This window comes from Dendrobates tinctorius, unplaced genomic scaffold (assembly GCF_039654945.1).
Source record: "Dendrobates tinctorius isolate UK_male_01 unplaced genomic scaffold, ASM3965494v1 ptg000191l, whole genome shotgun sequence".
Classification (NCBI taxonomy): domain Eukaryota; kingdom Metazoa; phylum Chordata; class Amphibia; order Anura; family Dendrobatidae; genus Dendrobates; species Dendrobates tinctorius.
The window spans coordinates 4783941-4810128 of record NW_027361858.1 but is presented as its reverse complement, the minus strand read 5'-3'; the positions used below and the strand labels follow the sequence as shown (position 1 = coordinate 4810128).

Genomic DNA, 26188 nt, shown 5'->3' with positions numbered 1-26188 from the left:
ATCTTTGTGAGTGGCTGCAGAGGACCATTGAGTGAGGCCGAAGGAGGAAGTGAGAGATAGAAGTTTAGTGGCAGCTGTGAGGGAAGTGTCAATGGGGATATTGAAGTCGCCCAAGATGATAGTGGGATATCAGTGGAAAGGAAATGGAGTAGCCAGGTGGTGAAGTGGTCAAAGAAGGTGGTGGCTGATCCTGGAGGGCAGTATATGACAGCTAGTTGGAGGTTGGAGGGGGAGTAGATGCGCACAGAGTGCACCTCGAAGGAAGGAAGGGTAACAGAGGGCGGCAGTGGGATTGGGGTGAAGGAGCAGTTATCTGACTGGAGAAAACCAACTCATCCACCATGATTGCAGCTGGGGCGGGGGGTATGGGAAAGGTGGAATCCATCATATGAGAGTGCAGCAGGAGAGGCTGTGTCAGATGAGGTGAGCCAGGTTTCGGTGATGGCGAGGAAGGAAAGTTTGTTAGTAATAAAAAGATCATGGATGAAAGTTTGTTGCAGACAAAGCGAGCGTTCCACAGAGCTCCTGTTAGTGGGACTGGAGAAGCTGGGGCTGGGCGAATGTGTATAAGGTTGGGGTGGTTACGGAAAGTTGTGATTGGGTGTGGATGGGAGGTAGAAATGACTGTGGGAATGTGGTGAGGAGGACCACGATTTGGAGAGATATCGCCGGCAGTGAGGAGGAGCAGAAAGAGTGTTAGCAGGTGGGGCAGGAGAGGGCATGAGGGGGCTGTCTGTGTTTGGAGACAGAGGATTGTATGTTGAGGAACAGATCTGAGGAAGAGGTGAGATGGATTGGAAGGATTGAAGAAGAGATGAACAGTTCCTTACTAGGTGTAGGAATTAGTGGGGTTATCAGAAAGTGAAGGATTATAGGGGTTAGAGTGGAAACAAACAGAAACATTGTTTAAAGTGACTCTTTCCAGTTACCTTCTGTTCCCTTCTGGTTCAATTCTGGATTAATTCATATTTTCATATCATCTCACACTTTTAAGATACACACTTCTAGGATACACACTGCAGACTAAAGTCTTGGCAGACTTGTGCTATGCAATATATGTGCTAGAAAGTGCATTCAGGTGTGAAGCTGAGAGGAGTGGTCTGTGCTCCTCTTGGTCAGATAATTAAGAGTGGACCAGATGCATATGATCAAGCCAAAGTATACAAGGTCATAAATAATACTGGGGTAAAGCAGGGGGTTAGTAGAGAGACATACCAAGTGAATGCTATATGCAGAGGTAAGAAGTCCCTCTGTCCGGTCTTCCCTCGGCTCCTGAGTTGGCCAGAGTTTTTATCCATCAGATCTTCAGACTCCATGGACTACCTCAATGCATTGTGTCTGACCAGGGGGCTTCAGTTCACCTCCAAGTTCTGGCAGGCACTTTGTAAACTCATTAACGTTTCCCTCGACTTCTCCTCTGCTTACCATTCACAGTACAACGGGCAAGTGGAGCTTACCAACCAGACGTTGACTGGGTACCTATTTCATTTCTCCAATGCCGACCAAAAGGACTGGGTTGACCTACTTTCTTGGGCAGAGTTCGCCTACAACAACCATACTGGCAAATCCTCGGCCAAGTCTCCGTTTTTCATTGTGTTTGGCAGACATCCTGGTATTCCTCTTCCAGTAACCCCTGCCTCCGAAGTACCTGTGGCCAACGCCTTGTCCTCAGAATTTTCCAAAATCTGGACGGAGACCAACACGTCACTCAAGAAGGCCGCTGACTGGATGAAAGATTATGCTGACAAGAAGAGATTGGATCCTCCACCGTATCGTACTGGGAACAAAGTCTGGCTCTTGTCCAAATTTATCTGGTTAAAACTGCCCTCTTACAAGCTGGGCCCACAGTACATCGGGCTGTTTGAGATACTTGGACGTGTCAATGAAGTCGCCTACAAATTGAGGTTGCCTGCTTCGCTCTAGGTCCCGAACACCTTCCACGTCTCTATCCTGAAACCTGTGGTACTGAAATGTTTCCACCCCATATCTGATCCTGTTTCTCAGCCGGTTGGTACCAATAATACATTTGAGGTGGAGGATATCATCGCCATGAAAAAGGTTAGAGGTAGGACCTTTTTTCTTATTGACCGGAAGGGCTTTGGTCCTGAGGAGAGGTCCTGGGAACCCCGGGAGAATATCAATGCTCCTCGCATTTTCAAGAGATTTTTAGCTAATCTCAGGGGAGGGCAGCTTAAGGGAGGGGTACTGTCATGCTGCTGCTGTATACTCACCCGGCCTCCGCTCCCACGTCGCAGCCCCCCCGACGTTCGCCGCACCTCCCACCTGTCACTTGTGCTCTGGCGGTGCCCTGACCCGGAAGCACCGCCAGACCAATGGCAGACCAGGCAGGGGTATATCAGGCCTCCCTCCTTGGATGGAGGCACCTGATCATCATGTTTGTTAGCACACTGGGCCCCTGTTCCATCGTACACTCGCTTGTCTCCTGCAGTCCTGCCTTCCGTGTTCCTGCTCTGTTCTGCTGTCTGTGCCCCAGTCCCGCAGTCGTACGCTGGTGTTCCTGTCTCGTCCTGTCATCTGTACTCCAGTCCTGCAGTCCTACTCCAGTCCTGCCTTCCGTGTTCCTGCTCCTTCCTGCTGTCTGTGCTCCAGTCCCGCAGTCCAACTTCGGTGTTCCTGTCCCATCCTACCATCTGTACTCCAGCCCTGCAGTCCTACTCCAGTCCTGCCTTCTGTGTTCCTGCTCCATCCTGCTGTCTGTGCTCTACTCCCACAGTCCTACTCCGGTGGCCCTGCTCAGACCTGCCATTTGTACTCCAGTCCTACAATCCTACTCTGGTCCTGTCTTCTACAGTCCCGGGTCCTACTCCATTCTGTTCTGAGCTGCCCCTCTCGGTACCGGCTATCGTGATACCCAAACCCCTGGGCCTGCTCCTATCGATCCCTGTATAGGGGTCGGTTTCACCTGGCGGCTCGCCCAGGGTCCCCTCGGTGCCACAATCCAGAAGGTCCACTCCTGGAGATTTTCCTCACCTGACCGTCCGTGGTAACACACTGAGCCGTGGAAAATAAACGTCGGAGCCTGTTAACACTCACAGAGCTCGGCAAGGTGAGCGCTAGTGTATAGTCACAGGATTCTTCCCCAAGGACACAGAGTTAGAGTCCCTCTAGACCACTAGTGCTTGGCGCCGCAACTGCAGAGCAAACTAGAGGCTAACAGAAATATAGTGCACCGAGTACGCACTGCCACTAACCACCCGGACTAGGGAGGAAAGCACTAGACTTGCGCACGGCGCCTCACTGGCAGATGCAGCCGCTTAATGTGTGTTATGAATGAGTCACCAGAGGAGGAGAAAACAAAAATACAAGCTAAGTCCAGAAAACCGGAGAGGTTGGTAGCTATCGGATTGCAGACCCCTGATCCTATTCACCACAGCTAACAGTAGCCGTGGGGGGTTCCTACGGTGCCCTAGACCCCTCGTCACAGCCGGAGAACTACATAAGCCTAAAGAAGGAAAGGGGAAATCTAAACTGCCCTAGAGCAGACCCCAAAGCAATAGACAGCCTCCAACATGTATTGTCGGTGAAAAACAGATGAAAACACAAACACAGACAGAAAGACAGGCTGAGCAAACGATGGGGCCCAACTAACTAGATAGGACAGGACAGAAAAGATGCTGGCTGCAATCCGCAAAAAACCCTACAAAAATGTCCCAACCGTCTGATAGGAAAAAAGGCCCTGAAGTCGCTAGACTTCAAAATCACTATATCAGCACTCAGGTATATTCTGAAAACAGAGCAAAGAGATCAACTGATCAGAGACAAAAATGGAATTCAGCCAGTCCGAACCAGGACTGGCTGAATACAAACACTAAGGAAACCAGACAAAATCTCATGGAATAATAGCAGGGCAAAAACTTAGCTTTTAGTAGACAGGAACTAAAACTGGATGCCAGAGCTCAGAGCAGAAAGGATCACCAGCAAACCCTGCAGGGCGTCGGCTGCCTTATATCCACTCAGAAATTCCAGATGTCCAATCACACTCCGCCTGTTCAGATAACAGGTTCTTCCCATCCCAATCAATTTCACTACCTCTCTTCACCAGCAGAGGGCGTTCATCAGACATCAAAGGTGAAGGGGAAAATGAACTCACAACAATGCGGTACTGAGGTGCCTTGAGCTGAACGGCACAGTATGGTGCTGAGTGAGGTGCTGTAACTTGGTAGCACAGTGGCGCAAGACAAAGCCACTAGTAGGCGCTGACTCTAAACCCTAAACAATACAAACAAGCACAACCAGAGGGAGGGAGTCTTAATGAGTCTGTCACCAGTTTCAAGTATCCATCATCACACACACAACTAACAATAAGAGTCTATACTAGCGCATGGCCGAGTGGTCATGCGACTATTTTATAGCGGCGTCCTTCCGGGACCTTCCCAGTGGTCCAATCAGAGCAGCAACAGTACCTGCGCATGTGACCTCCGACCTCCAATGAGAAGTCATCCTACGGGCATGCTCAGTAGGGGAAAGACAGGACTTAGTTCCAGGAGCTTCTGCTTGCTGCTGACTCAAGCATGGTGTTATAGCTCAGCCTGGAGGAGCAACCAGACGCCTAGCATTATCCTGGGCAAGGCGCTGGGGGTGATGTCTCTGCTGAACAGCAATCTCTGTGGCCACAGAAGAATGGGTCATGGCATGTCAAAGGACATGGCTTGAGATTCCCCCTTTGCAGTGGGGGAAGCTTGACGCCAAACAACTACTGCAGAATTGTTTTTGAAACCTAGGCCAGATCTGTGCCTGAGCTCCTTGGCCAGTTCCTTTGACCTAATGATTCTCATTTGGTCTGACATTCACTGTGAACGGTGAGGTCTTATATAGACAGGTTTGTGCCTTTACAAATCAAGTTCTATCAGTTTAATTAAACACAGCTGGACTCCAATGAAGGCGTAAAACCATCTTAACGAGGATGGCATTGAAATGGACAACATGTGACTTAAATATGAGTGTCTGAGCAAAGGGTCTGAATACTTATTACTAGAGTTGAGCGAAACGGATCGAAAAATTTCAAAAGTCGCCGACTTTTGGCAAAGTCGGGTTTCATGAAACGAAACCCGACCCTAGGATGAGGTCGGCCACGAGGTCGGCGACTTACGCGCCAAAGTCGCGTTTCAAAAGTTTGTTTTGCGCTCTTTTTCAGCCAATCAGGATCCACGGACACTGTGGGCAACGTGATGACATAGGCACGGGTCACCACCATCTTTCAGAAGGGCATGCAAGTGATTGGCTTGCTTTGGTGGGCGTCACAGGGGGTATAAAAGGGCGTGCACGCCGACCGCCATCTTACTTCTGCTGAACTCAGTATAGGGAGAGGTTGCTGCTGATTCTGTAGGGAGAGCGCTAGGCAGGGAAGAAGACAAAAAAACTGCTTCTGCTGCTAGCGATTTGGCCTGCACAACACACCAGTCACTGTGTGTGCAGTGCAAGGGGAGGCTATATAGTGGTGTATCAGTGGTGTTGGTTGTTGGGCTGCCTTCTAAGGCTTCCTGACAGGCTGGCATTGCTGTTTACCCACTGCTCTGCAAACTGCTTTTTTAAAAGCAATCCAATCTCCCTTATCCTCTAGTCACTTTGGTCACAGCTGTGCCATCGAGCCTGTCACAAAGCGCTCAGATATTCATTGGGCCTCAAACTGCTTTTTTAAAAGCAATCCCAATTTTTTTTTTTGTCCTGCTGAGAAGAAAAAAAAACTGCTTCTGCTGCTGATAGCAATTTGGCCTGCACAACACACCAGTCACTGTGTGTGCAGTGCAAGGGGAGGCTATATTGTGGTGTATCAGTGGTGTTGGTTGTTGGGCTGCCTTTTAAGGCTTCCTGACAGGCTGGCATTGCTGTTTACCCACTGCTCCGCAAACTGCTTTTTTAAAAGCAATCCAATCTCCCTTATCCTCTAGTCACTTTGGTCACAGCTGTGCCATCGAGCCTGTCACATAGCGCTCAGATATTCATTGGGCCTCACACAATCCAAAAGTGTCCAGTGTCCAAAAGTGTGTGCAGAGATTCAAAATCTCCCTTATCCTCTAGTCACTTAGGTCACAGCTGTGCCATCGAGCCTGTCACATAGCGCTCAGATATCAGTGGGCATCACACAATCCAAAAGTGTCCAGTGTCCAAAAATGTGTGCAGAGATTCAAAATCTCCCTTATCCTCTAGTCACTTTTGTCACAGCTGTGCCATCGAGCCTGTCACATAGCGCTCAGATATTCATTGGGCCTCACACAATCCAAAAGTGTCCAGTGTCCAAAAGTGTGTGCAGAGATTCAAAATCTCCCTTATCCTCTAGTCACTTTTGTCACAGCTGTGCCATCGAGCCTGTCACATAGCGCTCAGATATTCATTGGGCCTCACACAATCCAAAAGTGTCCAGTGTCCAAAAGTGTGTGCAGAGATTCAAAATCTCCCTTATCCTCTAGTCACTTTTGTCACAGCTGTGCCATCGAGCCTGTCACATAGCTCTCAGATATCAGTGGACCTCACACAATCCAAAAGTGTCCAGTGTCCAAAAGTGTGTGCAGAGATTCAAAATCTCCCTTATCCTCTAGTCACTTAGGTCACAGCTGTGCCATCGAGCCTGTCACATAGCGCTCAGATATCAGTGGGCCTCACACAATCCAAAAGTGTCCAGTGTCCAAAAGTGTGTGCAGAGATTCAAAATCTCCCTTATCCTCTAGTCACTTTTGTCACAGCTGTGTCATCGAGCCTGTCACATAGCGCTCAGATATTCATTGGGCCTCACACAATCCAAAAGTGTCCAGTGTCCAAAAGTGTGTGCAGAGATTCAAAATCTCCCTTATCCTCTAGTCACTTAGGTCACAGCTGTGCCATCGAGCCTGTCACATAGCGCTCAGATATCAGTGGGCCTCACACAATCCAAAAGTGTCCAGTGTCCAAAAGTGTGTGCAGAGATTCAAAATCTCCCTTATCCTCTAGTCACTTAGGTCACAGCTGTGCCATCGAGCCTGTCACATAGCGCTCAGATATCAGTGGGCCTCACACAATCCAAAAGTGTCCAGTGTCCAAAAGTGTGTGCAGAGATTCAAAATCTCACTTATCCTCTAGTCACTTAGGTTACAGCTGTGCTATCGAGCCTGTCACATAGCGCTCAGATATCAGTGGGCCTCACACAATCCAAAAGTGTCCAGTGTCCAAAAGTGTGTGCAGAGATTCAAAATCTCCCTTATCCTCTAGTCACTTAGGTCACAGCTGTGCCATCGAGTCTGTCACATAGCGCTCAGATATCAGTGAGCCTCACACAATCCAAAAGTGTCCAGTGTCCAAAAGTGTGTGCAGAGATTCAAAATCTCCCTTATCCTCTAGTCACTTTTGTCACAGCTGTGCCATCGAGCCTGTCACATAGCGCTCAGATATTCATTGGGCCTCACACAATCCAAAAGTGTCCAGTGTCCAAAAATGTGTGCAGAGATTCAAAATCTCCCTTATCCTCTAGTCACTTTTGTCACAGCTGTGCCATCGAGCCTGTCACATAGCGCTCAGATATTCATTGGGCCTCACACAATCCAAAAGTGTCCAGTGTCCAAAAGTGTGTGCAGAGATTCAAAATCTCCCTTATCCTCTAGTCACTTTTATCACAGCTGTGCCATCGAGCCTGTCACATAGCGCTCAGATATTCAGTGGGCCTCACACAATCCAAAAGTGTCCAGTGTCCAAAAGTGTGTGCAGAGATTCAAAATCTCCCTTATCCTCTAGTCACTTTTATCACAGCTGTGCCATCGAGCCTGTCACATAGCGCTCAGATATTCATTGGGCCTCACACAATCCAAAAGTGTCCAGTGTCCAAAAGTGTGTGCAGAGATTCAAAATCTCCCTTATCCTCTAGTCACTTTTGTCACAGCTGTGCCATCGAGCCTGTCACATAGCGCTCAGATATTCAGTGGGCCTCACACAATCCAAAAGTGTCCAGTGTCCAAAAGTGTGTGCAGAACTTCAAAATCTCCCCTGTCCTATAGACACCTTGTACCTTGTTTTACATACCATATAGTTTGTTGGATTTTGTCTACATTTCTACCAAAAATGAGGAAGGCTGGTGGAAGAGGCCGTGGAATTGGGCGGGGGTTGGCAGCTGGTAATGATGGTGTTGGTGGTGGATCTGATGGTAGTGGCAAGAGCAAAATAGGACCGAATGCAGGAGGTGTTGATCCTGCGTCATCGTCTGTCTACATAAGGCCTCGAACGCTTAGTTTTCTAGGAGTTGGCAAACCGCTTTTAAAGCCAGAGCATCAGGAAAAAGTTTTGTCTTACATTGCTGACTCAGCCTCCAGCTATATCGCCTCCTCTTCTTCAGTTGTAAAAAGTAAAAGCACTGAGTCGTCATTGGAGGCTCATGTTCATGAACCACACCTTTCCTTGTGTCCTTCACCACAACCAAGATTGAAGGATGACGCAGGCCATACTACTGATTACTCCATGGAGCTGTTTTCACATACCATGCCTGGATTATCAAGTCAAATGGTGAATTACCCAGGCCAAGATGAATCTTACACGGAGTGCACTGATGCACAGCCGCTGATGAATGATTCTGCTGGTACATTCACTCAGAGCACTACATTGTCCTCGCAGTGTACAGAGCCAGATTCTGACCCTGATGAGACTCAGGTGCACCTTCCCGCACACTATACCACCATACACGGTGACACAGAGGAAGGTGCACATGACATAGAAGAGGAGGTGATGGATGACCCAGTTGTTGACCCAGATTGGCATCCATTGGGGGAAGAGGGTGCTGCTTCCAATAGCTCAGATGAGGAGCATCCACAGCAGACATCGACATCGCAACAGCTGTTATCTGGCAGGCCCGGAGCACTCCAAAGACAGGTTCCAAACATCAAAAGAGTTGCTGGACAGCTTGTCCAGAGGGTCAAAAGATCACAGCGTGCTAGGCCGCAAAATGTCTGCCAAAGTAGGAAGAGTGCAGTGTGGCACTTTTTTGAACAAAATCCTCATGATCAGGCCAAGGTTATCTGTAAGAAGTGCGCAAAGACCTTTAGCCGAGGGAAAAATCTGAAAAATTTGAATACCAGTTGCATGCTTAGACATTTAACCAGCATGCACTTGCAAGCGTGGACACAACACCAAACCTCAAGTGCCACATGTGCAACTGATCACAACGAAGGTAGTCAGCAACGCTACATTGTTTCCCCCACTGTAAGCCCACCGGTTAGCACAGCAGCAAATGTTGAGGTGTCGTTGCAAGGCCACAGCAGTCAGGGAATCCCACTGTTATATCAACGAAAGACTGATTCTAGGCCATCAGAAAGAACACCAACTCCATCACCATCATCAACCCTCTCTCAGTCCGCCCTGTCCACCGCTACTTCCACCATATGCAGCTCTCAAGTCCAGCTCACCCTCCCAGACACTATGAGTAGGTCAAGAAAGTACTCAGTCTCTCATCCGCGTACACTGGGTTTGAACGCCCACATTGCCAAACTAATCTCATTTGAGATGATGCCCTTTCGGTTGGTGGAAAGCACAGCTTTCCGCGAACTCATGACCTATGCAGTACCACGCTATAACCTACCCAGTCGCCACTTCTTCTCTCGCAAAGCCATCCCAGCCCTCCACCATCATGTGAAAGACCGCATTGTCCATGCACTCAAGCAGTCAGTGAGCGGAAAGGTGCACCTCACAACTGATGCATGGTCCAGTCGGCATGGCCAGGGCCGTTACGTGTCCATCACTGCGCACTGGGTTAATGTGGTGGATGCAGGGTCCACAGGGGACAGCGGTGGTGGGACAGTGCTGCCTAGCCCACGGTATAGGAAACAGTTGGCTGTAGGCGTTCCACCCTCCTCCTCCTCCTCCTCCTCCAGAAGCGAAAGCTCGTCCACAGAGCGCAGTCGTACGAGCACTCCATCTGCAGCTGCCACTGTTGCACACGATGTGTCCCCCTATCGAGCAGCTAGTGGAAAGTGTCAGCAGGCTGTGTTGCAGATGATGTGTTTGGGCGACAGACATACCGCCGAGGTGCTGGCCGAGTACTTTCAGCGACAAAATGAGTCATGGCTGGGCAGTGTACATCTTGAGGCAGGCAAGGTAGTTAGTGATAACGGCCGTAATTTTGTGGCAGCCATAGCCCTTTCAAAACTCAGCCACATACCTTGCTTGGCTCACACCTTGAACCTGGTGGTGCAGTGCTTCCTCAAAAATTATCCGGAGTTAACAGCCCTGCTCCAGAAGGTGCGAAGACTGTGCGCGCACATCCGCCGGTCGCCTGTACACTCCGTTCGTATGCAGAAGCTGCAGCGATTGCTCCACCTTCCCAACCACCGCCTCATTATCGACATTGCAACAAGGTGGAACTCCACCCTGCACATGGTGGAGCGGCTGTGCGAGCAGAGGCAGGCCATAATGCATTTGTGGGAGGATACACGGCCAGGCACTTTGAGAGCAGAAATGGAGTTGACAGGTGTGCAGTGGTCGAAGCTGAAAGACCTCTGTAAAGTCCTTCAGTGTTTTGAGGAATGCACACGGCTGGTAAGCGCAGACGACGCCATCCTAAGCATGAGCATCCCACTTATGCGTCTGCTCATGCAAACTTTGACGCACCTTAAGGAGCAGGCGTCTGCAGCCAATGTTGATGAGGAGGAAGAGGAGGAGGGAATCCTTGATGACATTCAGCCATTGTCTGCTCAGGGACCTCTCCTGGACGAGGTGGAGGAAGAAGAGGAGGAGGAGGATGATGATGGGGATGATTACTTAGGGGAGGAGGATGCATCTCGTGGGGAAAGTGAAAATGTTGGCGTGGCAAGGTCTGGTACAGGGTTTGTGCGTGACTGGAGGGATGTGGATTTGCCAGAAAGTGCTCCTCCAACCAGCACTCGCAGTGCATCATTGACACCGGGAACATTGGCCCACATGTCAGATTATGCCTTGCGGATCCTAAAAAGGGACCCCCGCATTGCCAAAATGATGAACGATGACGACTACTGGTTGGCCAGCATCCTGGATCCACGCTATAAAGGAAAATTACAAAACATCATGCCACAGGAGAACCTTGACCAAATATTGGCTAATAAACAAGCAACTCTGGTAAATCGGTTGCTTGAGGCATTCCCAGCACACAGCAGCGGTGATGGTTCTCACACGAGCCGTACGGGCCGGGGTCAGCTTGGCAGAGGTGTTCGTGGTGCACACAGCAGAAGTGGCGTTGGAGACAGGGGTTTCATGACAATGTTGTGGACTGATTTTTCAAGTACCGCTCCCACAACTGGTAATACAGCATCGATGGAAAGTGACAGGAGACAGCAGTTGTCAACTATGGTTACAAACTACTTTTCCTCCCATATCGATGTTCTCCCACACAGGTCATTCCCCTTTGACTATTGGGCCGCTAAACTGGACACCTGGCCTGAATTGGCCCAATATGCCTTAAAGAGGCTCGCTTGCCCAGCTGCAAGTGTGCTATCGGAAAGAGTCTTCAGTGCAGCTGGATCAATCCTGACAGAAAAAAGGACCCGTCTGTCAACCCAAAATGTGGATGATCTAACCTTCATTAAAATGAACCACGCATGGGTTTCCAAGGATTTTGTCCCACCTTCCCCTGATGACACATAGGGTGACAGAAAAATGGCTTGCTTTGGTCCACCTCTTCCTGGTACTTCACCTATTTCGCCTTTTGCATCAGCTGAATGTCCAACATCAACATATGCCACTTTCTAAAACTCCCTAACTGTGCTGCCTCCCCCCTCATGGCCGGGGTCACCACCTAGCGCACGACACCATGCGAGTGCCGTTGCCCTGGACAGGTGGGTAGGCCGACTCTTGGGCGCGGGCACTGGCACAGGGTCCCTCATAGTGCAATCAAGTGTCTCTGACGGTGGTGGTGCACACCCGCCGTCAGACACACCGCTGTACTATGAGGGGCCCAGTGCCAGTACCGACGCCCACGAGTGGGACCCACTTGCTTGGGCAGGGCCCCAGCATTTGCAATCTTTACCTCTCCCTGCTCCTCCGCTGTGTAATCTTGGCCGTCAAATCCATACTGTGCCTGACACCGTCTGAGCCTGCCTCCTGATGTATAGACATATATTTTGAATGTGTACGCTATCCATACATGTTATCCGGGGATACGGTACCCTTTCTAACCTTTGTGCAATCACGTGCAATCCATACTGGGCCTAACACCGTCTGAGCCTGCCTCCTGAGACATATATTTTGAATGTGTACGCTATCCATACATGTTATCTGGGGATACGGTACCCTTTCTAACCTTTGTGCAATCACGTGCAATCCATACTGGGCCTAACACCGTCTGAGCCTGCCTCCTGAGACATATATTTTGAATGTGTACGCTATCCATACATGTTATCTGGGGATACGGTACCCTTTCTAACCTTTGTGCAATCACGTGCAATCCATACTGGGCCTAACACCGTCTGAGCCTGCCTCCTGAGACATATATTTTGTATGTGTACGCTATCCATACATGTTATCCGGGGATACGGTACCCTTTCTAACCTTTGTGCAATCACGTGCAATCCGTACTGGGCCTAACACCGTCTGAGCCTGCCTCCTGATGTATAGACATATATTTTGAATGTGTACGCTATCCATACATGTTATCCGGGGAAACGGTACCCTTTCTAACCTTTGTGCAATCACGTGCAATCCATACTGGGCCTAACACCGTCTGAGCCTGCCTCCTGAGACATATATTTTGAATGTGTACACTATCCATACATGTTATCTGGGGAAACGGTACCCTTTCTAAGCTTTGTGCAGTCACGTGCAATCCATACTGGGCCTAACAGCGTTTGAGCCTGCCTCCTGATGTATAGACATATATTTTGAATGTGTACGCTATCCATACATGTTATCCGGGGAAACGGTACCCTTTCTAACCTTTGTGCAATCACTTACAATCCATACTGGGCCTAACACCGTCTGAGCCTGCCTCCTGATGTATAGACATATATTTTGAATGTGTACGCTATCCATACATGTTATCCGGGGAAACGGTACCCTTTCTAACCTTTGTGCAATCACGTGCAATCCATACTGGGCCTAACACCGTCTGAGTCTGCCTCCTGAGACATATATTTTGAATGTGTACGCTATCCATACATGTTATCCGGGGAAACGGTACCCTTTCTAACCTTTGTGCAATCACGTGCAATCCATACTGGGCCTAACACCGTCTGAGCCTGCCTCCCGATGTATAGACATATATTTTGAATGTGCACGCTATCCATACATGTTATCCGGGGAAACGGTACCCTTTCTAACCTTTGTGCAATCACGTGCAATCCATACTGGGCCTAACACCGTCTGAGCCTGCTTCCTGAGACATATATTTTGAATGTGTACGCTATCCATACATGTTATCTGGGGATACGGTACCCTTTCTGACCTTTGTGCAATCACGTGCAATCCATACTGGGCCTAACACCGTCTGAGCCTGCCTCCTGAGACATATATTTTGAATGTGTACTCTATCCATACATGTTATCCGGGGAAACGGTACCCTTTCTAACCTTTGTGCAATCACGTGCAATCCATACTGGGCCTAACACCGTCTGAGCCTGCCTCCTGAGACATATATTTTGAATGTGTACGCTATCCATACATGTTATCCAGGGAAACGATACCCTTTCTAACCTTTGTGCAATCACGTGCAATCCATACTGGGCCTAACACCGTCTGAGCCTGCCTCCTGATGTATAGACATATATTTTGAATGTGTACGCTATCCATACATGTTATCCGGGGAAACGGTACCCTTTCTAACCTTTGTGCAATCACGTGCAATCCATACTGGGCCTAACACCGTCTGAGCCTGCCTCCTGAGACATATATTTTGAATGTGTACGCTATCCATACATGTTATCTGGGGATACGGTACCCTTTCTGACCTTTGTGCAATCACGTGCAATCCATACTGGGCCTAACACCGTCTGAGCCTGCCTCCTGAGACATATATTTTGAATGTGTACGCTATCCATACATATTATCCGGGGAAACGGTACCCTTTCTAACCTTTGTGCAATCACGTGCAATCCATACTGGGCCTAAGACCGTCTGAGCCTGCCTCCTGAGACATATATTTTGAATGTGTACGCTATCCATACATGTTATCCGGGGAAACGGTACCCTTTCTAACCTTTGTGCAATCACGTGCAATCCATACTGGGCCTAACACTGTCTGAGCCTGCCTCCTGAGACATATATTTTGAATGTGTACGCTATCCATACATGTTATCCGGGGAAACGGTACCCTTTCTAACCTTTGTGCAATCATGTGCAATCCATACTGGGCCTAACACCGTCTGAGCCTGCCTCCTGATGTATAGACATATATATTGAATATGTACTCTATCCATACATGTTATCCGGGGAAACGGTACCCTTTCTAACCTTTGTGCAATCACGTGCAATCCATACTGGGCCTAACACCGTCTGAGCCTGCCTCCTGAGACATATATTTTGAATGTGTACGCTATCCATACATGTTATCCGGGGAAACGGTACCCTTTCTAACCTTTGTGCAATCACGTGCAATCCATACTGGGCCTAACACCGTCTGAGCCTGCCTCCTGATGTATAGACATATATTTTGAATGTGCACGCTATCTATACATGTTATCCGGGGAAACGGTACCCTTTCTAACCTTTGTGCAATCACGTGCAATCCATACTGGGCCTATCACCGTCTGAGCCTGCCTCCTGAGACATATATTTTGAATGTGTACGCTATCCATACATGTTATCTGGGGATACGGTACCCTTTCTAACCTTTGTGCAATCACGTGCAATCCATACTGGGCCTAACACCGTCTGAGCCTGCCTCCTGAGACATATATTTTGAATGTGTACGCTATCCATACATGTTATCCTGGGAAACGGTACCCTTTCTAACCTTTGTGCAATCACGTGCAATCCATACTGGGCCTAACACCGTCTGAGCCTGCCTCCTGAGACATATATTTTGAATGTGTACGCTATCCATACATGTTATCCGGGGAAACGATACCCTTTCTAACCTTTGTGCAATCACGTGCAATCCATACTGGGCCTAACACCGTCTGAGCCTGCCTCCTGATGTATAGACATATATTTTGAATGTGTACGCTATCCATACATGTTATCCGGGGTAACGGTACCCTTTCTAAACTTTGTGCAATCACGTGCAATCCATACTGGGCCTAACACCGTCTGAGCCTGCCTCCTGAGACATATATTTTGAATGTGCACGCTATCCATACATGTTATCTGGGGATACGGTACCCTTTCTGACCTTTGTGCAATCACGTGCAATCCATACTGGGCCTAACACCGTCTGAGCCTGCCTCCTGAGACATATATTTTGAATGTGTACGCTATCCATACATGTTATCCGGGGAAACGGTACCCTTTCTAACCTTTGTGCAATCACGTGCAATCCATACTGGGCCTAAGACCGTCTGAGCCTGCCTCCTGAGACATATATTTTGAATGTGTACGCTATCCATACATGTTATCCGGGGAAACGGTACCCTTTCTAACCTTTGTGCAATCACGTGCAATCCATACTGGGCCTAACACTGTCTGAGCCTGCCTCCTGAGACATATATTTTGAATGTGTACGCTATCCATACATGTTATCCAGGGAAACGATACCCTTTCTAACCTTTGTGCAATCACGTGCAATCCATACTGGGCCTAACACCGTCTGAGCCTGCCTCCTGATGTATAGACATATATTTTGAATGTGTACGCTATCCATACATGTTATCCGGGGAAACGGTACCCTTTCTAACCTTTGTGCAATCACGTGCAATCCATACTGGGCCTATCACCGTCTGAGCCTGCCTCCTGAGACATATATTTTGAATGTGTACGCTATCCATACATGTTATCTGGGGATACGGTACCCTTTCTGACCTTTGTGCAATCACGTGCAATCCATACTGGGCCTAACACCGTCTGAGCCTGCCTCCTGAGACATATATTTTGAATGTGTACGCTATCCATACATATTATCCGGGGAAACGGTACCCTTTCTAACCTTTGTGCAATCACGTGCAATCCATACTGGGCCTAAGACCGTCTGAGCCTGCCTCCTGAGACATATATTTTGAATGTGTACGCTATCCATACATGTTATCCGGGGAAACGGTACCCTTTCTAACCTTTGTGCAATCACGTGCAATCCATACTGGGCCTAACACTGTCTGAGCCTGCCTCCTGAGACATATATTTTGAATGTGTACGCTATCCATACATGTTATCCGGGGAAACGGTACCCTTTCTAACCTTTGTGCAATCATGTGCAATCCATACTGGGCCTAACACCGTCTGAGCCTGCCTCCTGATGTATAGACATATATATTGAATATGTACTCTATCCATACATGTTATCCGGGGAAACGGTACCCTTTCTAACCTTTGTGCAATCACGTGCAATCCATACTGGGCCTAACACCGTCTGAGCCTGCCTCCTGAGACATATATTTTGAATGTGTACGCTATCCATACATGTTATCCGGGGAAACGGTACCCTTTCTAACCTTTGTGCAATCACGTGCAATCCATACTGGGCCTAACACCGTCTGAGCCTGCCTCCTGATGTATAGACATATATTTTGAATGTGCACGCTATCTATACATGTTATCCGGGGAAACGGTACCCTTTCTAACCTTTGTGCAATCACGTGCAATCCATACTGGGCCTATCACCGTCTGAGCCTGCCTCCTGAGACATATATTTTGAATGTGTACGCTATCCATACATGTTATCTGGGGATACAGTACCCTTTCTAACCTTTGTGCAATCACGTGCAATCCATACTGGGCCTAACACCGTCTGAGCCTGCCTCCTGAGACATATATTTTGAATGTGTACGCTATCCATACATGTTATCCTGGGAAACGGTACCCTTTCTAACCTTTGTGCAATCACGTGCAATCCATACTGGGCCTAACACCGTCTGAGCCTGCCTCCTGAGACATATATTTTGAATGTGTACGCTATCCATACATGTTATCCGGGGAAACGATACCCTTTCTAACCTTTGTGCAATCACGTGCAATCCATACTGGGCCTAACACCGTCTGAGCCTGCCTCCTGATGTATAGACATATATTTTGAATGTGTACGCTATCCATACATGTTATCCGGGGTAACGGTACCCTTTCTAAACTTTGTGCAATCACGTGCAATCCATACTGGGCCTAACACCGTCTGAGCCTGCCTCCTGAGACATATATTTTGAATGTGCACGCTATCCATACATGTTATCTGGGGATACGGTACCCTTTCTGACCTTTGTGCAATCACGTGCAATCCATACTGGGCCTAACACCGTCTGAGCCTGCCTCCTGAGACATATATTTTGAATGTGTACGCTATCCATACATGTTATCCGGGGAAACGGTACCCTTTCTAACCTTTGTGCAATCACGTGCAATCCATACTGGGCCTAAGACCGTCTGAGCCTGCCTCCTGAGACATATATTTTGAATGTGTACGCTATCCATACATGTTATCCGGGGAAACGGTACCCTTTCTAACCTTTGTGCAATCACGTGCAATCCATACTGGGCCTAACACTGTCTGAGCCTGCCTCCTGAGACATATATTTTGAATGTGTACGCTATCCATACATGTTATCTGGGGATATGGTACCCTTTCTCACCTTTGTGCAATCACATGTAATCCATACTGGGCGTGAGAACGGCTGGCGAGCTGTTAAGCAAGCTACAGCACCTGTGGTTTGCACACGTAAGTTTTTCATTTTTTCAGGAATGACGGTTAGGCCTAATTCCGGAACTGCAGTTGACCTGCACTTACTGGGAAATCATTGTTCGCGGGTAATAATTGTAATCAGTGACCCCCATCACTAACGTTGTTCAGCGGGTTATCTGCACCTGTAAGCGACAAACGCTGGCCTTTTCAGTGTAGCGCACATGCAGCCACGGACATGTAAGGGCATGACACACCAGTTATTGGCCAATCTCATGTGCCAGAGCCTCACGTGTCCCTCTAGTAAGCCGGACTCGGACCGCAGGGCATGACGGAGTCGTTAACGGAATTAAGCTTGCAATGTGTGCATCTGTTCTGTAGCTGGCATGTTTGAGGTTTCCCAGGTGGAGTCGAATTTAACCGTAGGCTCCACTCCTGGTGGTGCCCTTCTGGACATTCCTTTAAGGTTCAGCTTTGCAACCATATTGCCCACGTAAAACAAACACTTTGCCTTCATGAACGCTGTTTGGAGGGTCATGACTCGTGGGAATAACGCCGCCCAATCAGTTAACCTGCTAGAGCGATCGTTCGTTGCTCCCAAGCATGACATCACACTGCCTAGGAGGAAGGTAATGCCACTGTGGAGATCGTACTCCTGGGGGCGACACAAGTGCACTGATGCTCAGCCACTGCTCGATGAATCTGCTGGTACATTGACCCAGACCACTACATTCCCCTCGCACGCTACATGGCCTGAATCTGACCCTGATGAAACTCAGGTTACCCTTCCCATACACAGTTCCATCTTACACGGAGGAAGCTGCAGATGAAAGTGCAGGTTCGGCCCACCCGCCGTCAGACACACCACCGTACTATCAGGGGCCCTGTGCCAGTGCTGTCGCCAACGAGTGGGCCCCCCCTGCTTGCTCAGGATCACAGCACTTGCAAGGTTGAAATACTGCGCAGTGAGATGTAAGATGGGGACGACGAGGAGTCCAGACTAGTACATGGATTCCATAGCGAGGAGACTTATTTCATTGTTTTCAATGTTGAGACAGCAATTTTTGGGGAGCACTATACTCTGGAGAATGATAGATGGGGCCCACCATACACTGGAACATTCCAAAGGTGGACATCAGACACTGGAGCAGCATTTACAGGGCCCATTATACACTAGAGCATTAGAAATGGGGCCCATTATGTTTGGAGCATTATTTGGGCCCATAAGACAGTGGAGCTTCATCCATGGGGACCAACATATACTGTAGCATTATGTGGAGCTCATCATATACTGTTTCAAACATTATATGGGACCAATGATTCTGTATGGAGAAATAGATGGGCCTCGTCATGAGATGTAAAAAGTGAAGTATTTTTCATTGTACTATACCGCTATTTCTCTGCCTTATCGGAGCATGATGAGTTGTGGTATGTGTTATAATCGGACGATCTTGCTCGACCCGACTTTTGGAAAAGTCGGGTTTCACAAAACGAAACGCGACCCTAAAAAACCAAAAGTCGCTCAACTCTACTTATTACCATGTGATATTTCAGTTTTTCTATTTTTAAAAAGTTGCAAAGATTTTTACATTTCTGTTTTATTCAATTAAGATGGTGTGCAGAGTGTGCATTAATGAGAAAAAAATGAACTTTTTTGAATTTACCAAATGGCTGCAATGAAACAAAGAGTGAAAAATTTAAAGGGGTCTGAATACTTGCGTACCCACTGTAGATTTAGTGAAGGAATGAGTGATGTTGTCTGTGATATGGTGGTGTAGCACAGGCACATCAACTAGTACTAAAGGACTGTAATGGCCAGTAGCTTTCTTTAACCTTCTGTATCTACCAGGCAGACAGTCAGCATTTCCGTGGCCAACAGATTGGATATTGTGGAGTTCAACCTCTTAGCTTTGTCATGCATAGGATGAAACAATATTTTACGTGTCCACAACTATGGGACCATGGGCTGGCTGCAGTGCTGAGAGAGGGCAGAGTATGGTAAACAGGCCAAACTACTGGACGGTGAGGGAAAAGCAAGAGGAGATGTTACGTTGGATTGAGAAAGTTGTGGTGTGCTTGTTCTCTGAGATAGGTCAAAAACATTAGGCATGTCTGCTTCCATTACAGCTGACGGAGGCCTCTCAGTCAGCGTGACTGGTGCGGGTAAATAACCCAAGATTCTGTGGTCGGAGACCAATTGATTTCCCAGAGTAAAGCATGTTGATTGCGCATGTGAAGGTTCATACATGTAGTAGTTAAATTATTGCACTTTTTCGCTCTATTCCTTTTTTTTGCAAAGTTGGCAGATTACATTTGTGCTATAAAAAAGGCCCAGGCTAGGCAACCCTTGCACCCCTTGTGAGCTGCAGACGCATGAACACTGCTGGTCTCAGCCATAGTTGTGGCTGAGGATGCATTACTCATCATGGCTGCATCACTACGTGTCTGCGATGTACAGAACAGCTTAACCTCCTCGTCTTCCTCCTCAGATGACCTACTCAGCTGTGCACCTCTGTGTTCACAAAAACTGGGATCTAACACATCATCATTATCCTCTATGTTATTACATTCCTTGCTCTTAGAGTTGCCTTCCTCCTCTTTCTGCCCTGACAGCTCAGTACAGTCTGCTTGAGCCACAGATATCTGAGTCACCTCTCCTCCTGGGAGCTAACGTCTGGTCACGAGGGCCCTACTTCCTCCTGTCCTGGATCCAAGCTAAAACAATTTTGGGCATCATTGCAGATTTCCTCCTCTTGACTCTGTGAGGCTTTTCAGCACACTTCTTATGCCCATGGCAAAGAAAGTGTGAACAGCTCTTCAGACTCATCTATTTGTGTTTCCCTATAGTCAGTTGTACAGTTGGCTAGTTGTGACGCAGGGGGAAGCAAGAGTTGTTGGGGTGCCAACTCTGTGGACTGTACTGGGTGTGATGTTGAGGTGGAGGAAAAGGAGGAGAGGCCACTTGAAGCTGCACTTGCCATCCACTCAAGCACATGCTCTTTTCTGTGCCTCATCAATGAGGTGTAGCTATGTGCATTTGCCAAATAAAGGTAGTGGAGTAACCCGTCCAATAACAGAAGTTGTCAGTTGTTTTTGTATAGGGCATGAATTTGTTGGTTCACTAGTGCTTTCAGAAACATTACTACCTACCCCACGTACAACTTGAACACCAATCCTAATCCCAATTCCACCACGACCTCGCTTTTTCTCAGTCATGGTGATCAGATAGTGTGGTAAGAGCACAGCATTAGTAACACAAAATTTTACACTCTGCACCAGCTCTACAAACTGAATTTAAAAAACAGTAAATGACAAGGTGAAATATGGCGTTCTGAATTACGTTAGTCACAGAAGGAAGAATTGTTTGAGTGTGGATGAGGCCTGTATGACAAAGAAGATATGCTCAAAGCAATTTTTAAATTAGATCTCCTCTACTGTAAAACATTAGTAGCACAAGATTTTTTTGGGGGGGCCCATGGATGAGCCCTCTATAACAGACTAGTTGCTATAAAAATATTCAGAATTGAGAGTCCTCAGTGGTATTCTGCATATTTTTCTATCTACTGGCTAACACGGTACAAAGATATACATCTTTCCTGTATCTAGATGCTATAAAGAATTTGAAAGTGAGATGTCCCCTACTGTATGACGTTAGAAACACAAGATTTTTTCGGGCGGTCTGTGGTTGAGTCCTCTATAACAAAGACTAGTTGCTATAAAGAATTTGAGAGTGAGATGTCCACTTTTGTATGATGATAGTAACAGAAGAATTTTATTGAGGCCTTTGGATGAGCCCTCTATAAGATAGACTAAAAGCTATAAACAATTTCAAAGTGAGATATCCCCTACTGTATGACGTTAGTAACAGAAGAATTTATTTGAGGCCTGTGGATGAGCCCTCTATAACATAGACTAAACAGATGATTTTCGGGGGGGCCTGTGGATGAGTCCTCTATAACAAACACTAGATGCTACAATCAATTTCAAAGTGAGATGTCCCCTACTGTACAACATTAATAGCAACAATTTTTGTTGCTGTCGGTGACGCCTGTATAACCTAGGAGATACGCTCTAAACAATTTCAAAATCATATTTACCCTGCTTTATCAGGTTTGTAAAACACAAAAAATGTTTTGTTTGTTTTTCATGTGCTCTGCACACACAACAATTTCACTGCCACAAAAATACACTGTGGAATTTGGTGGGCTGTATCACGTTTAGCAACAGAATTTTTTTTTTTTTTTATGTGAATGAGGTCTGCCGACAGCTTAATTTCACCACCAAAAAAGTTATAATGTGGGATACGGCGGGCTGTATCAGGATTTGCAACATAAAAAAATGTTATTTTTTTAATGTGCATGAGCTATGCACAATGTGGAATTTCACTGCCACTAAATAACAAAGTGAGATATGGCATGGTAAACTACGGTAGCAATTGCCCCCAAAAATATTTCTTCATGCTCAACACCTCAAATCAAAGAACAATGTCACCACAGCACTAAATGACAAAGTGTGATATGGCATTCTGTTTCACATTTAGCTAATGAAAAAATAAGATTTTTAAAGGCATACTCATGCATGAAGCACAATGGAAGTAGTGCACAAAACACTTGCATGACATGTGCCCTGCTGCGTTTATCTGTGGACCTCAATAAGGCTACTTTCACACATCAGGTTTTGGGCGTCAGGCGCGATCCGGCGTCGTGCCGGAATGCCGGATCCGGCAAATGTTTTGTAAAACCTGATGTGCCGGATCCGGTTTTCTGCCAGATCCGTCTTTTTCTTGACAGACAAAACCGGATCTGTCTCATCCGGTTCATCCGTTTTTCTATCCGTTTTTCGACGGATTACGCCGGATCCGGTTTTTAAAATTGACCCTTGTGGCCTTCCGAACGGGATTGGCTACTGGAAAACCCTTGTGCCCTTAACCAAACTTGTGTACCTTCTGTACCAACAGTATATACCTTTGCCAACCAAAGTTGGCTATCTTGTCATGGTCTCTATTTTTAGCTTTAGGCCACAGGTGTGTACCTGGTTGTGTTTTATGCAAAGTATTTCACCTTTTAACAAAAGTTGTGTACATTGTTAGGAAATCACCAACAATAAACACAACTTTTCAGGTGAAATACTTTGCTTCAAACACAACCAGGAACACAACTGTGGCAAAAAGCTAAAATTTACCCATAGTTATATACCTGGTTTTGAATACCTTTTTACCTTTTAAATACCCTGTATTTAACCTTTTTTTTAAACATATTTCGCCGCAGAAAGAAATGACAGACAACCAGTGTAAACAATAATTTAACTTTTATTTAAAATATTTTTTTTTGTGTAAACTGTTTTTAAAGTTAAAAAAACTTTTTTAATAAAGGTTTGAAACCAACCAAATGGGCATTTTTATTACAAAAAAAACATTATAACTCAGTGTAGTGTGGGGTGGAAATACTGCTGGAGGGGCTGCAGGACACTTCGACAATGGGAGTGTGGAGAGAGGACTGGGATCGTGGTGGGGAAGGAACAGTTAGAGGTGATGGTGTGGAAAAAGCTACAGAATGGGTGGACATGTGGGAGGCAGAAGAGGTGGTGGGCGGTGGAGTGGAGGGTTGGGCAGGGACTGTAGGAGCAGATGATGTTGATGGAAAGTTGTATGGGGAAGGAGTTTGGTACGGGGAAGGAGTTTGGTACGGGGAAGGAGTTTGGTACGGGGAAGGTTGCTGGAAGTGGGGAGATGTCTGGTACTGGGGAGGTTGCTGGTACTGGGGAGGTTGCTGGTACTGGTGAGGTTGCTGGTATGTAATAGGAGGGGGAGGATGGAAAGTGGCTGGAGGGGGTGCAGATGTAATAGGAGGGGGAGGAAGGAAAGTGGCTGGAGGGGGTGCAGATGTAATAGGAGGGGGAGGATGGAAAGTGGCTGGAGGGGGTGCAGGTGGAGGAACTACAGTGGTGGGAGGTGGAGGTTGGGAGGTAACCTGCTGTAGAGCACCGTGGCACGAATGCATTACATGCATCTGCTGGGTAGGAGATAGTGTTGCCATGCGCTCCACAACAGACCTGAAAAAGGTGTGGTTTGGCGAAGATCTTGCTTCTGAATGCATGGTTTGCAGAAGTGTCTTCACCTCCAGAATGCTGGAGTTGATCTGCTGAAAGCCTGCGGAGATTTGCTCTGACAAGACTTTTAGACAGTTCTGGAAAGATGCATTCAGATGCAAGAACTCTGGCGCATAACTCTTTTCCTGACCCCTCTGCCGCTGCCGCCCAGTACCCGCAGGTGTACTAGAGGTGGCAGGGGCAGAAGCGTGGGGTAAAGGGAAAGCGATCTCCTCACCAGCAGCTTCATGTAATGTAGGCGGCCACGATGCTCCTGTGCTGGTGGATGGGACAGATGGGTCGAATGTGTGGGAAGGCTGGGAAGGTGCAGATGTACCGGGGCGGTCGAAGTGTCCCTCGGTGCCGGTCTCCTCAGGGATCGCCTCAGAAGGGTCCAATCGTGCAGGCTCCCGAGTGCTGCTCACCGTGCTGTGGAATAAAGAGAAAAAAAAACAATTAAAATACTGACATGGTATGGCCCTGGCTGAAAAAAAAAAGTTACATCTAACATTTTTTTTCACATGTGGTGTGTAATATTTACATTCTAGTGACCATTGTTTCCCGGAGGAACGACAGGGCTTGTGCGTACTTGTACTTGCTCCTGCGTCCTCCAGATCCACTCGGGGGCCGCATCTCTTTATTGAACTCCTTCTTGAAACGATCCCTCACAGACCGCCACCGATTCACAATTCTGTTCCCTGAAACGAGAAAGGAGTGGTTAGTATACAACATCAGTGTTTCCCAAACTCCAGTCCTCATGGTCCCCAGGGGTCATGTTTTCAGGATTTCCATAGTAAATAGAAATCCTGAACACATGATCCGTGGGGACCACGAGGACTGGAGTTCGGGAAACACTGGTTTACATCAAGCAACCGGTACAGTATATACTTACGCTCTTTAATCTGGGCCCGAGCATCGAGGTCCTCCCAGCGGCCCACAAGGAGCGAACAGATTTCCTCCCAGAGTCGTCGGGTAATGATAAGGTCAGCATGGCGGCGGTCAGCCATATTCCAGAGCGGCTCCCTTTCTCTGACGAGATCGATGAGGTGGTCCACATAGAGTCCTCCATCCTCACCGTCAGAGTCGGGAGCACGCTGTGAAGGCTGTTAAAGAAAAAGACAAAAATAACATAATTAGCCTCCACAAAAGAAATGAAATAAAAAGTGCAAAAAAACAAAGCAAAAATATTTATACTTACACGCTGGTGACCGCCGCGTTGCTGTCGCCGACGACCCTGGGAGGCACTGCGAGGACCTCTTGGCCGAGCACCAAATTGGGAAGACTAGAGAAGAAAACAAAAAATGTTATGTCTTTGGATGTAGGCATTTGTTTGCTGTGTGTGGTCTGCAGAACATTGTTTTCTATGTGTTGTGTGTAGTGTGATGTTGTGTTTCTGCGTTTGATGCAAAAAACTTACCAATTGTGAGCCCACTCCAGGTGTCTGTCCACCCCTTCCTTCTTCTTCTGGGAGCTCCTCTTCATCTTGTGATTCCTGTTTTGAAATAAAAGGCAATGAATAGACATATATTTACAGAGATGATGGATTTTGGAAATAAAAACTTACCGTCAAACGCTGACGATGCGAGGGAGGGCTCCCAGAAGATGATGTGCTGTCTTCCTGGTGGCCACACTCCATGCCTGTGGGTGGTGTTCCAGCTGCTGCCATTGCTGCTGCTGCTGCATCTATTGGGCGGCTGTTGAATAAAGAGAAACAAAGGGCCAATGAATATCTTGATATTCAATAGCCCTAGTTTGGAGGAATGGGGGATTTGATAATTACCGTCTCTCATCTGCTGCTGGCCTCCCCTCCTCAGCATGTTCCATTTGCTGCTCCATTTGGGGTGGTGGTGGTGCTGATGGTGCTGCAGTGGTCTCCTGCCTTCTCCTGCGCTTGGTTGCTTTCCTGGGTGGCATGTTGGGTGTGGCTGTGGGTCCCACTGTCTTGCTTTTATATATGTCTTGTGGGCAGAGCTACTGAGCATGCTCAGACCAAAAAAAACGGATCCGCCCACCGGATCCGGCTTTCGCCGGATCAGGCGCATTGCGGCGCTCATAGGCTTTCATTGTGTGAAAAAGCCGGACGCGCCGGATCTGGCGTGTCCGGCTTTTTCGCCGGAGACAAAAAACGTTACAGTAGCCGTTTTTTCCAGACGCCGGATCGCGACACATTGCCGGATCCGGCGAAAACCGGATGAAACGCATGGCCATCCGGTGCGATCCGGTGCAAATGCAAGTCAATGGGGGGGAACCGGATCCGGCATTGCATTTCGCCGGATCCGGTTTTTGTGAAAAGCGCCTTATCGCGCCTGACGGCGAAAACCTGATGTGTGAAAGAGGCCTAATGGCAGAAAAAATATATATAAATATATTTATTTATATATGTCTACTATATAATCGTCTTATTCT

At 47.5% G+C, this 26188-nt stretch overlaps 1 long non-coding RNA gene across 1 annotated transcript in view; it reads right to left on the bottom strand.

Annotated features, from left to right (window-relative positions):
* The window catches only part of LOC141055717 (uncharacterized), a 91594-nt gene that overhangs the window by 64832 nt on the left and 574 nt on the right, over positions 1-26188 (bottom strand). The window lies entirely within an intron of this gene.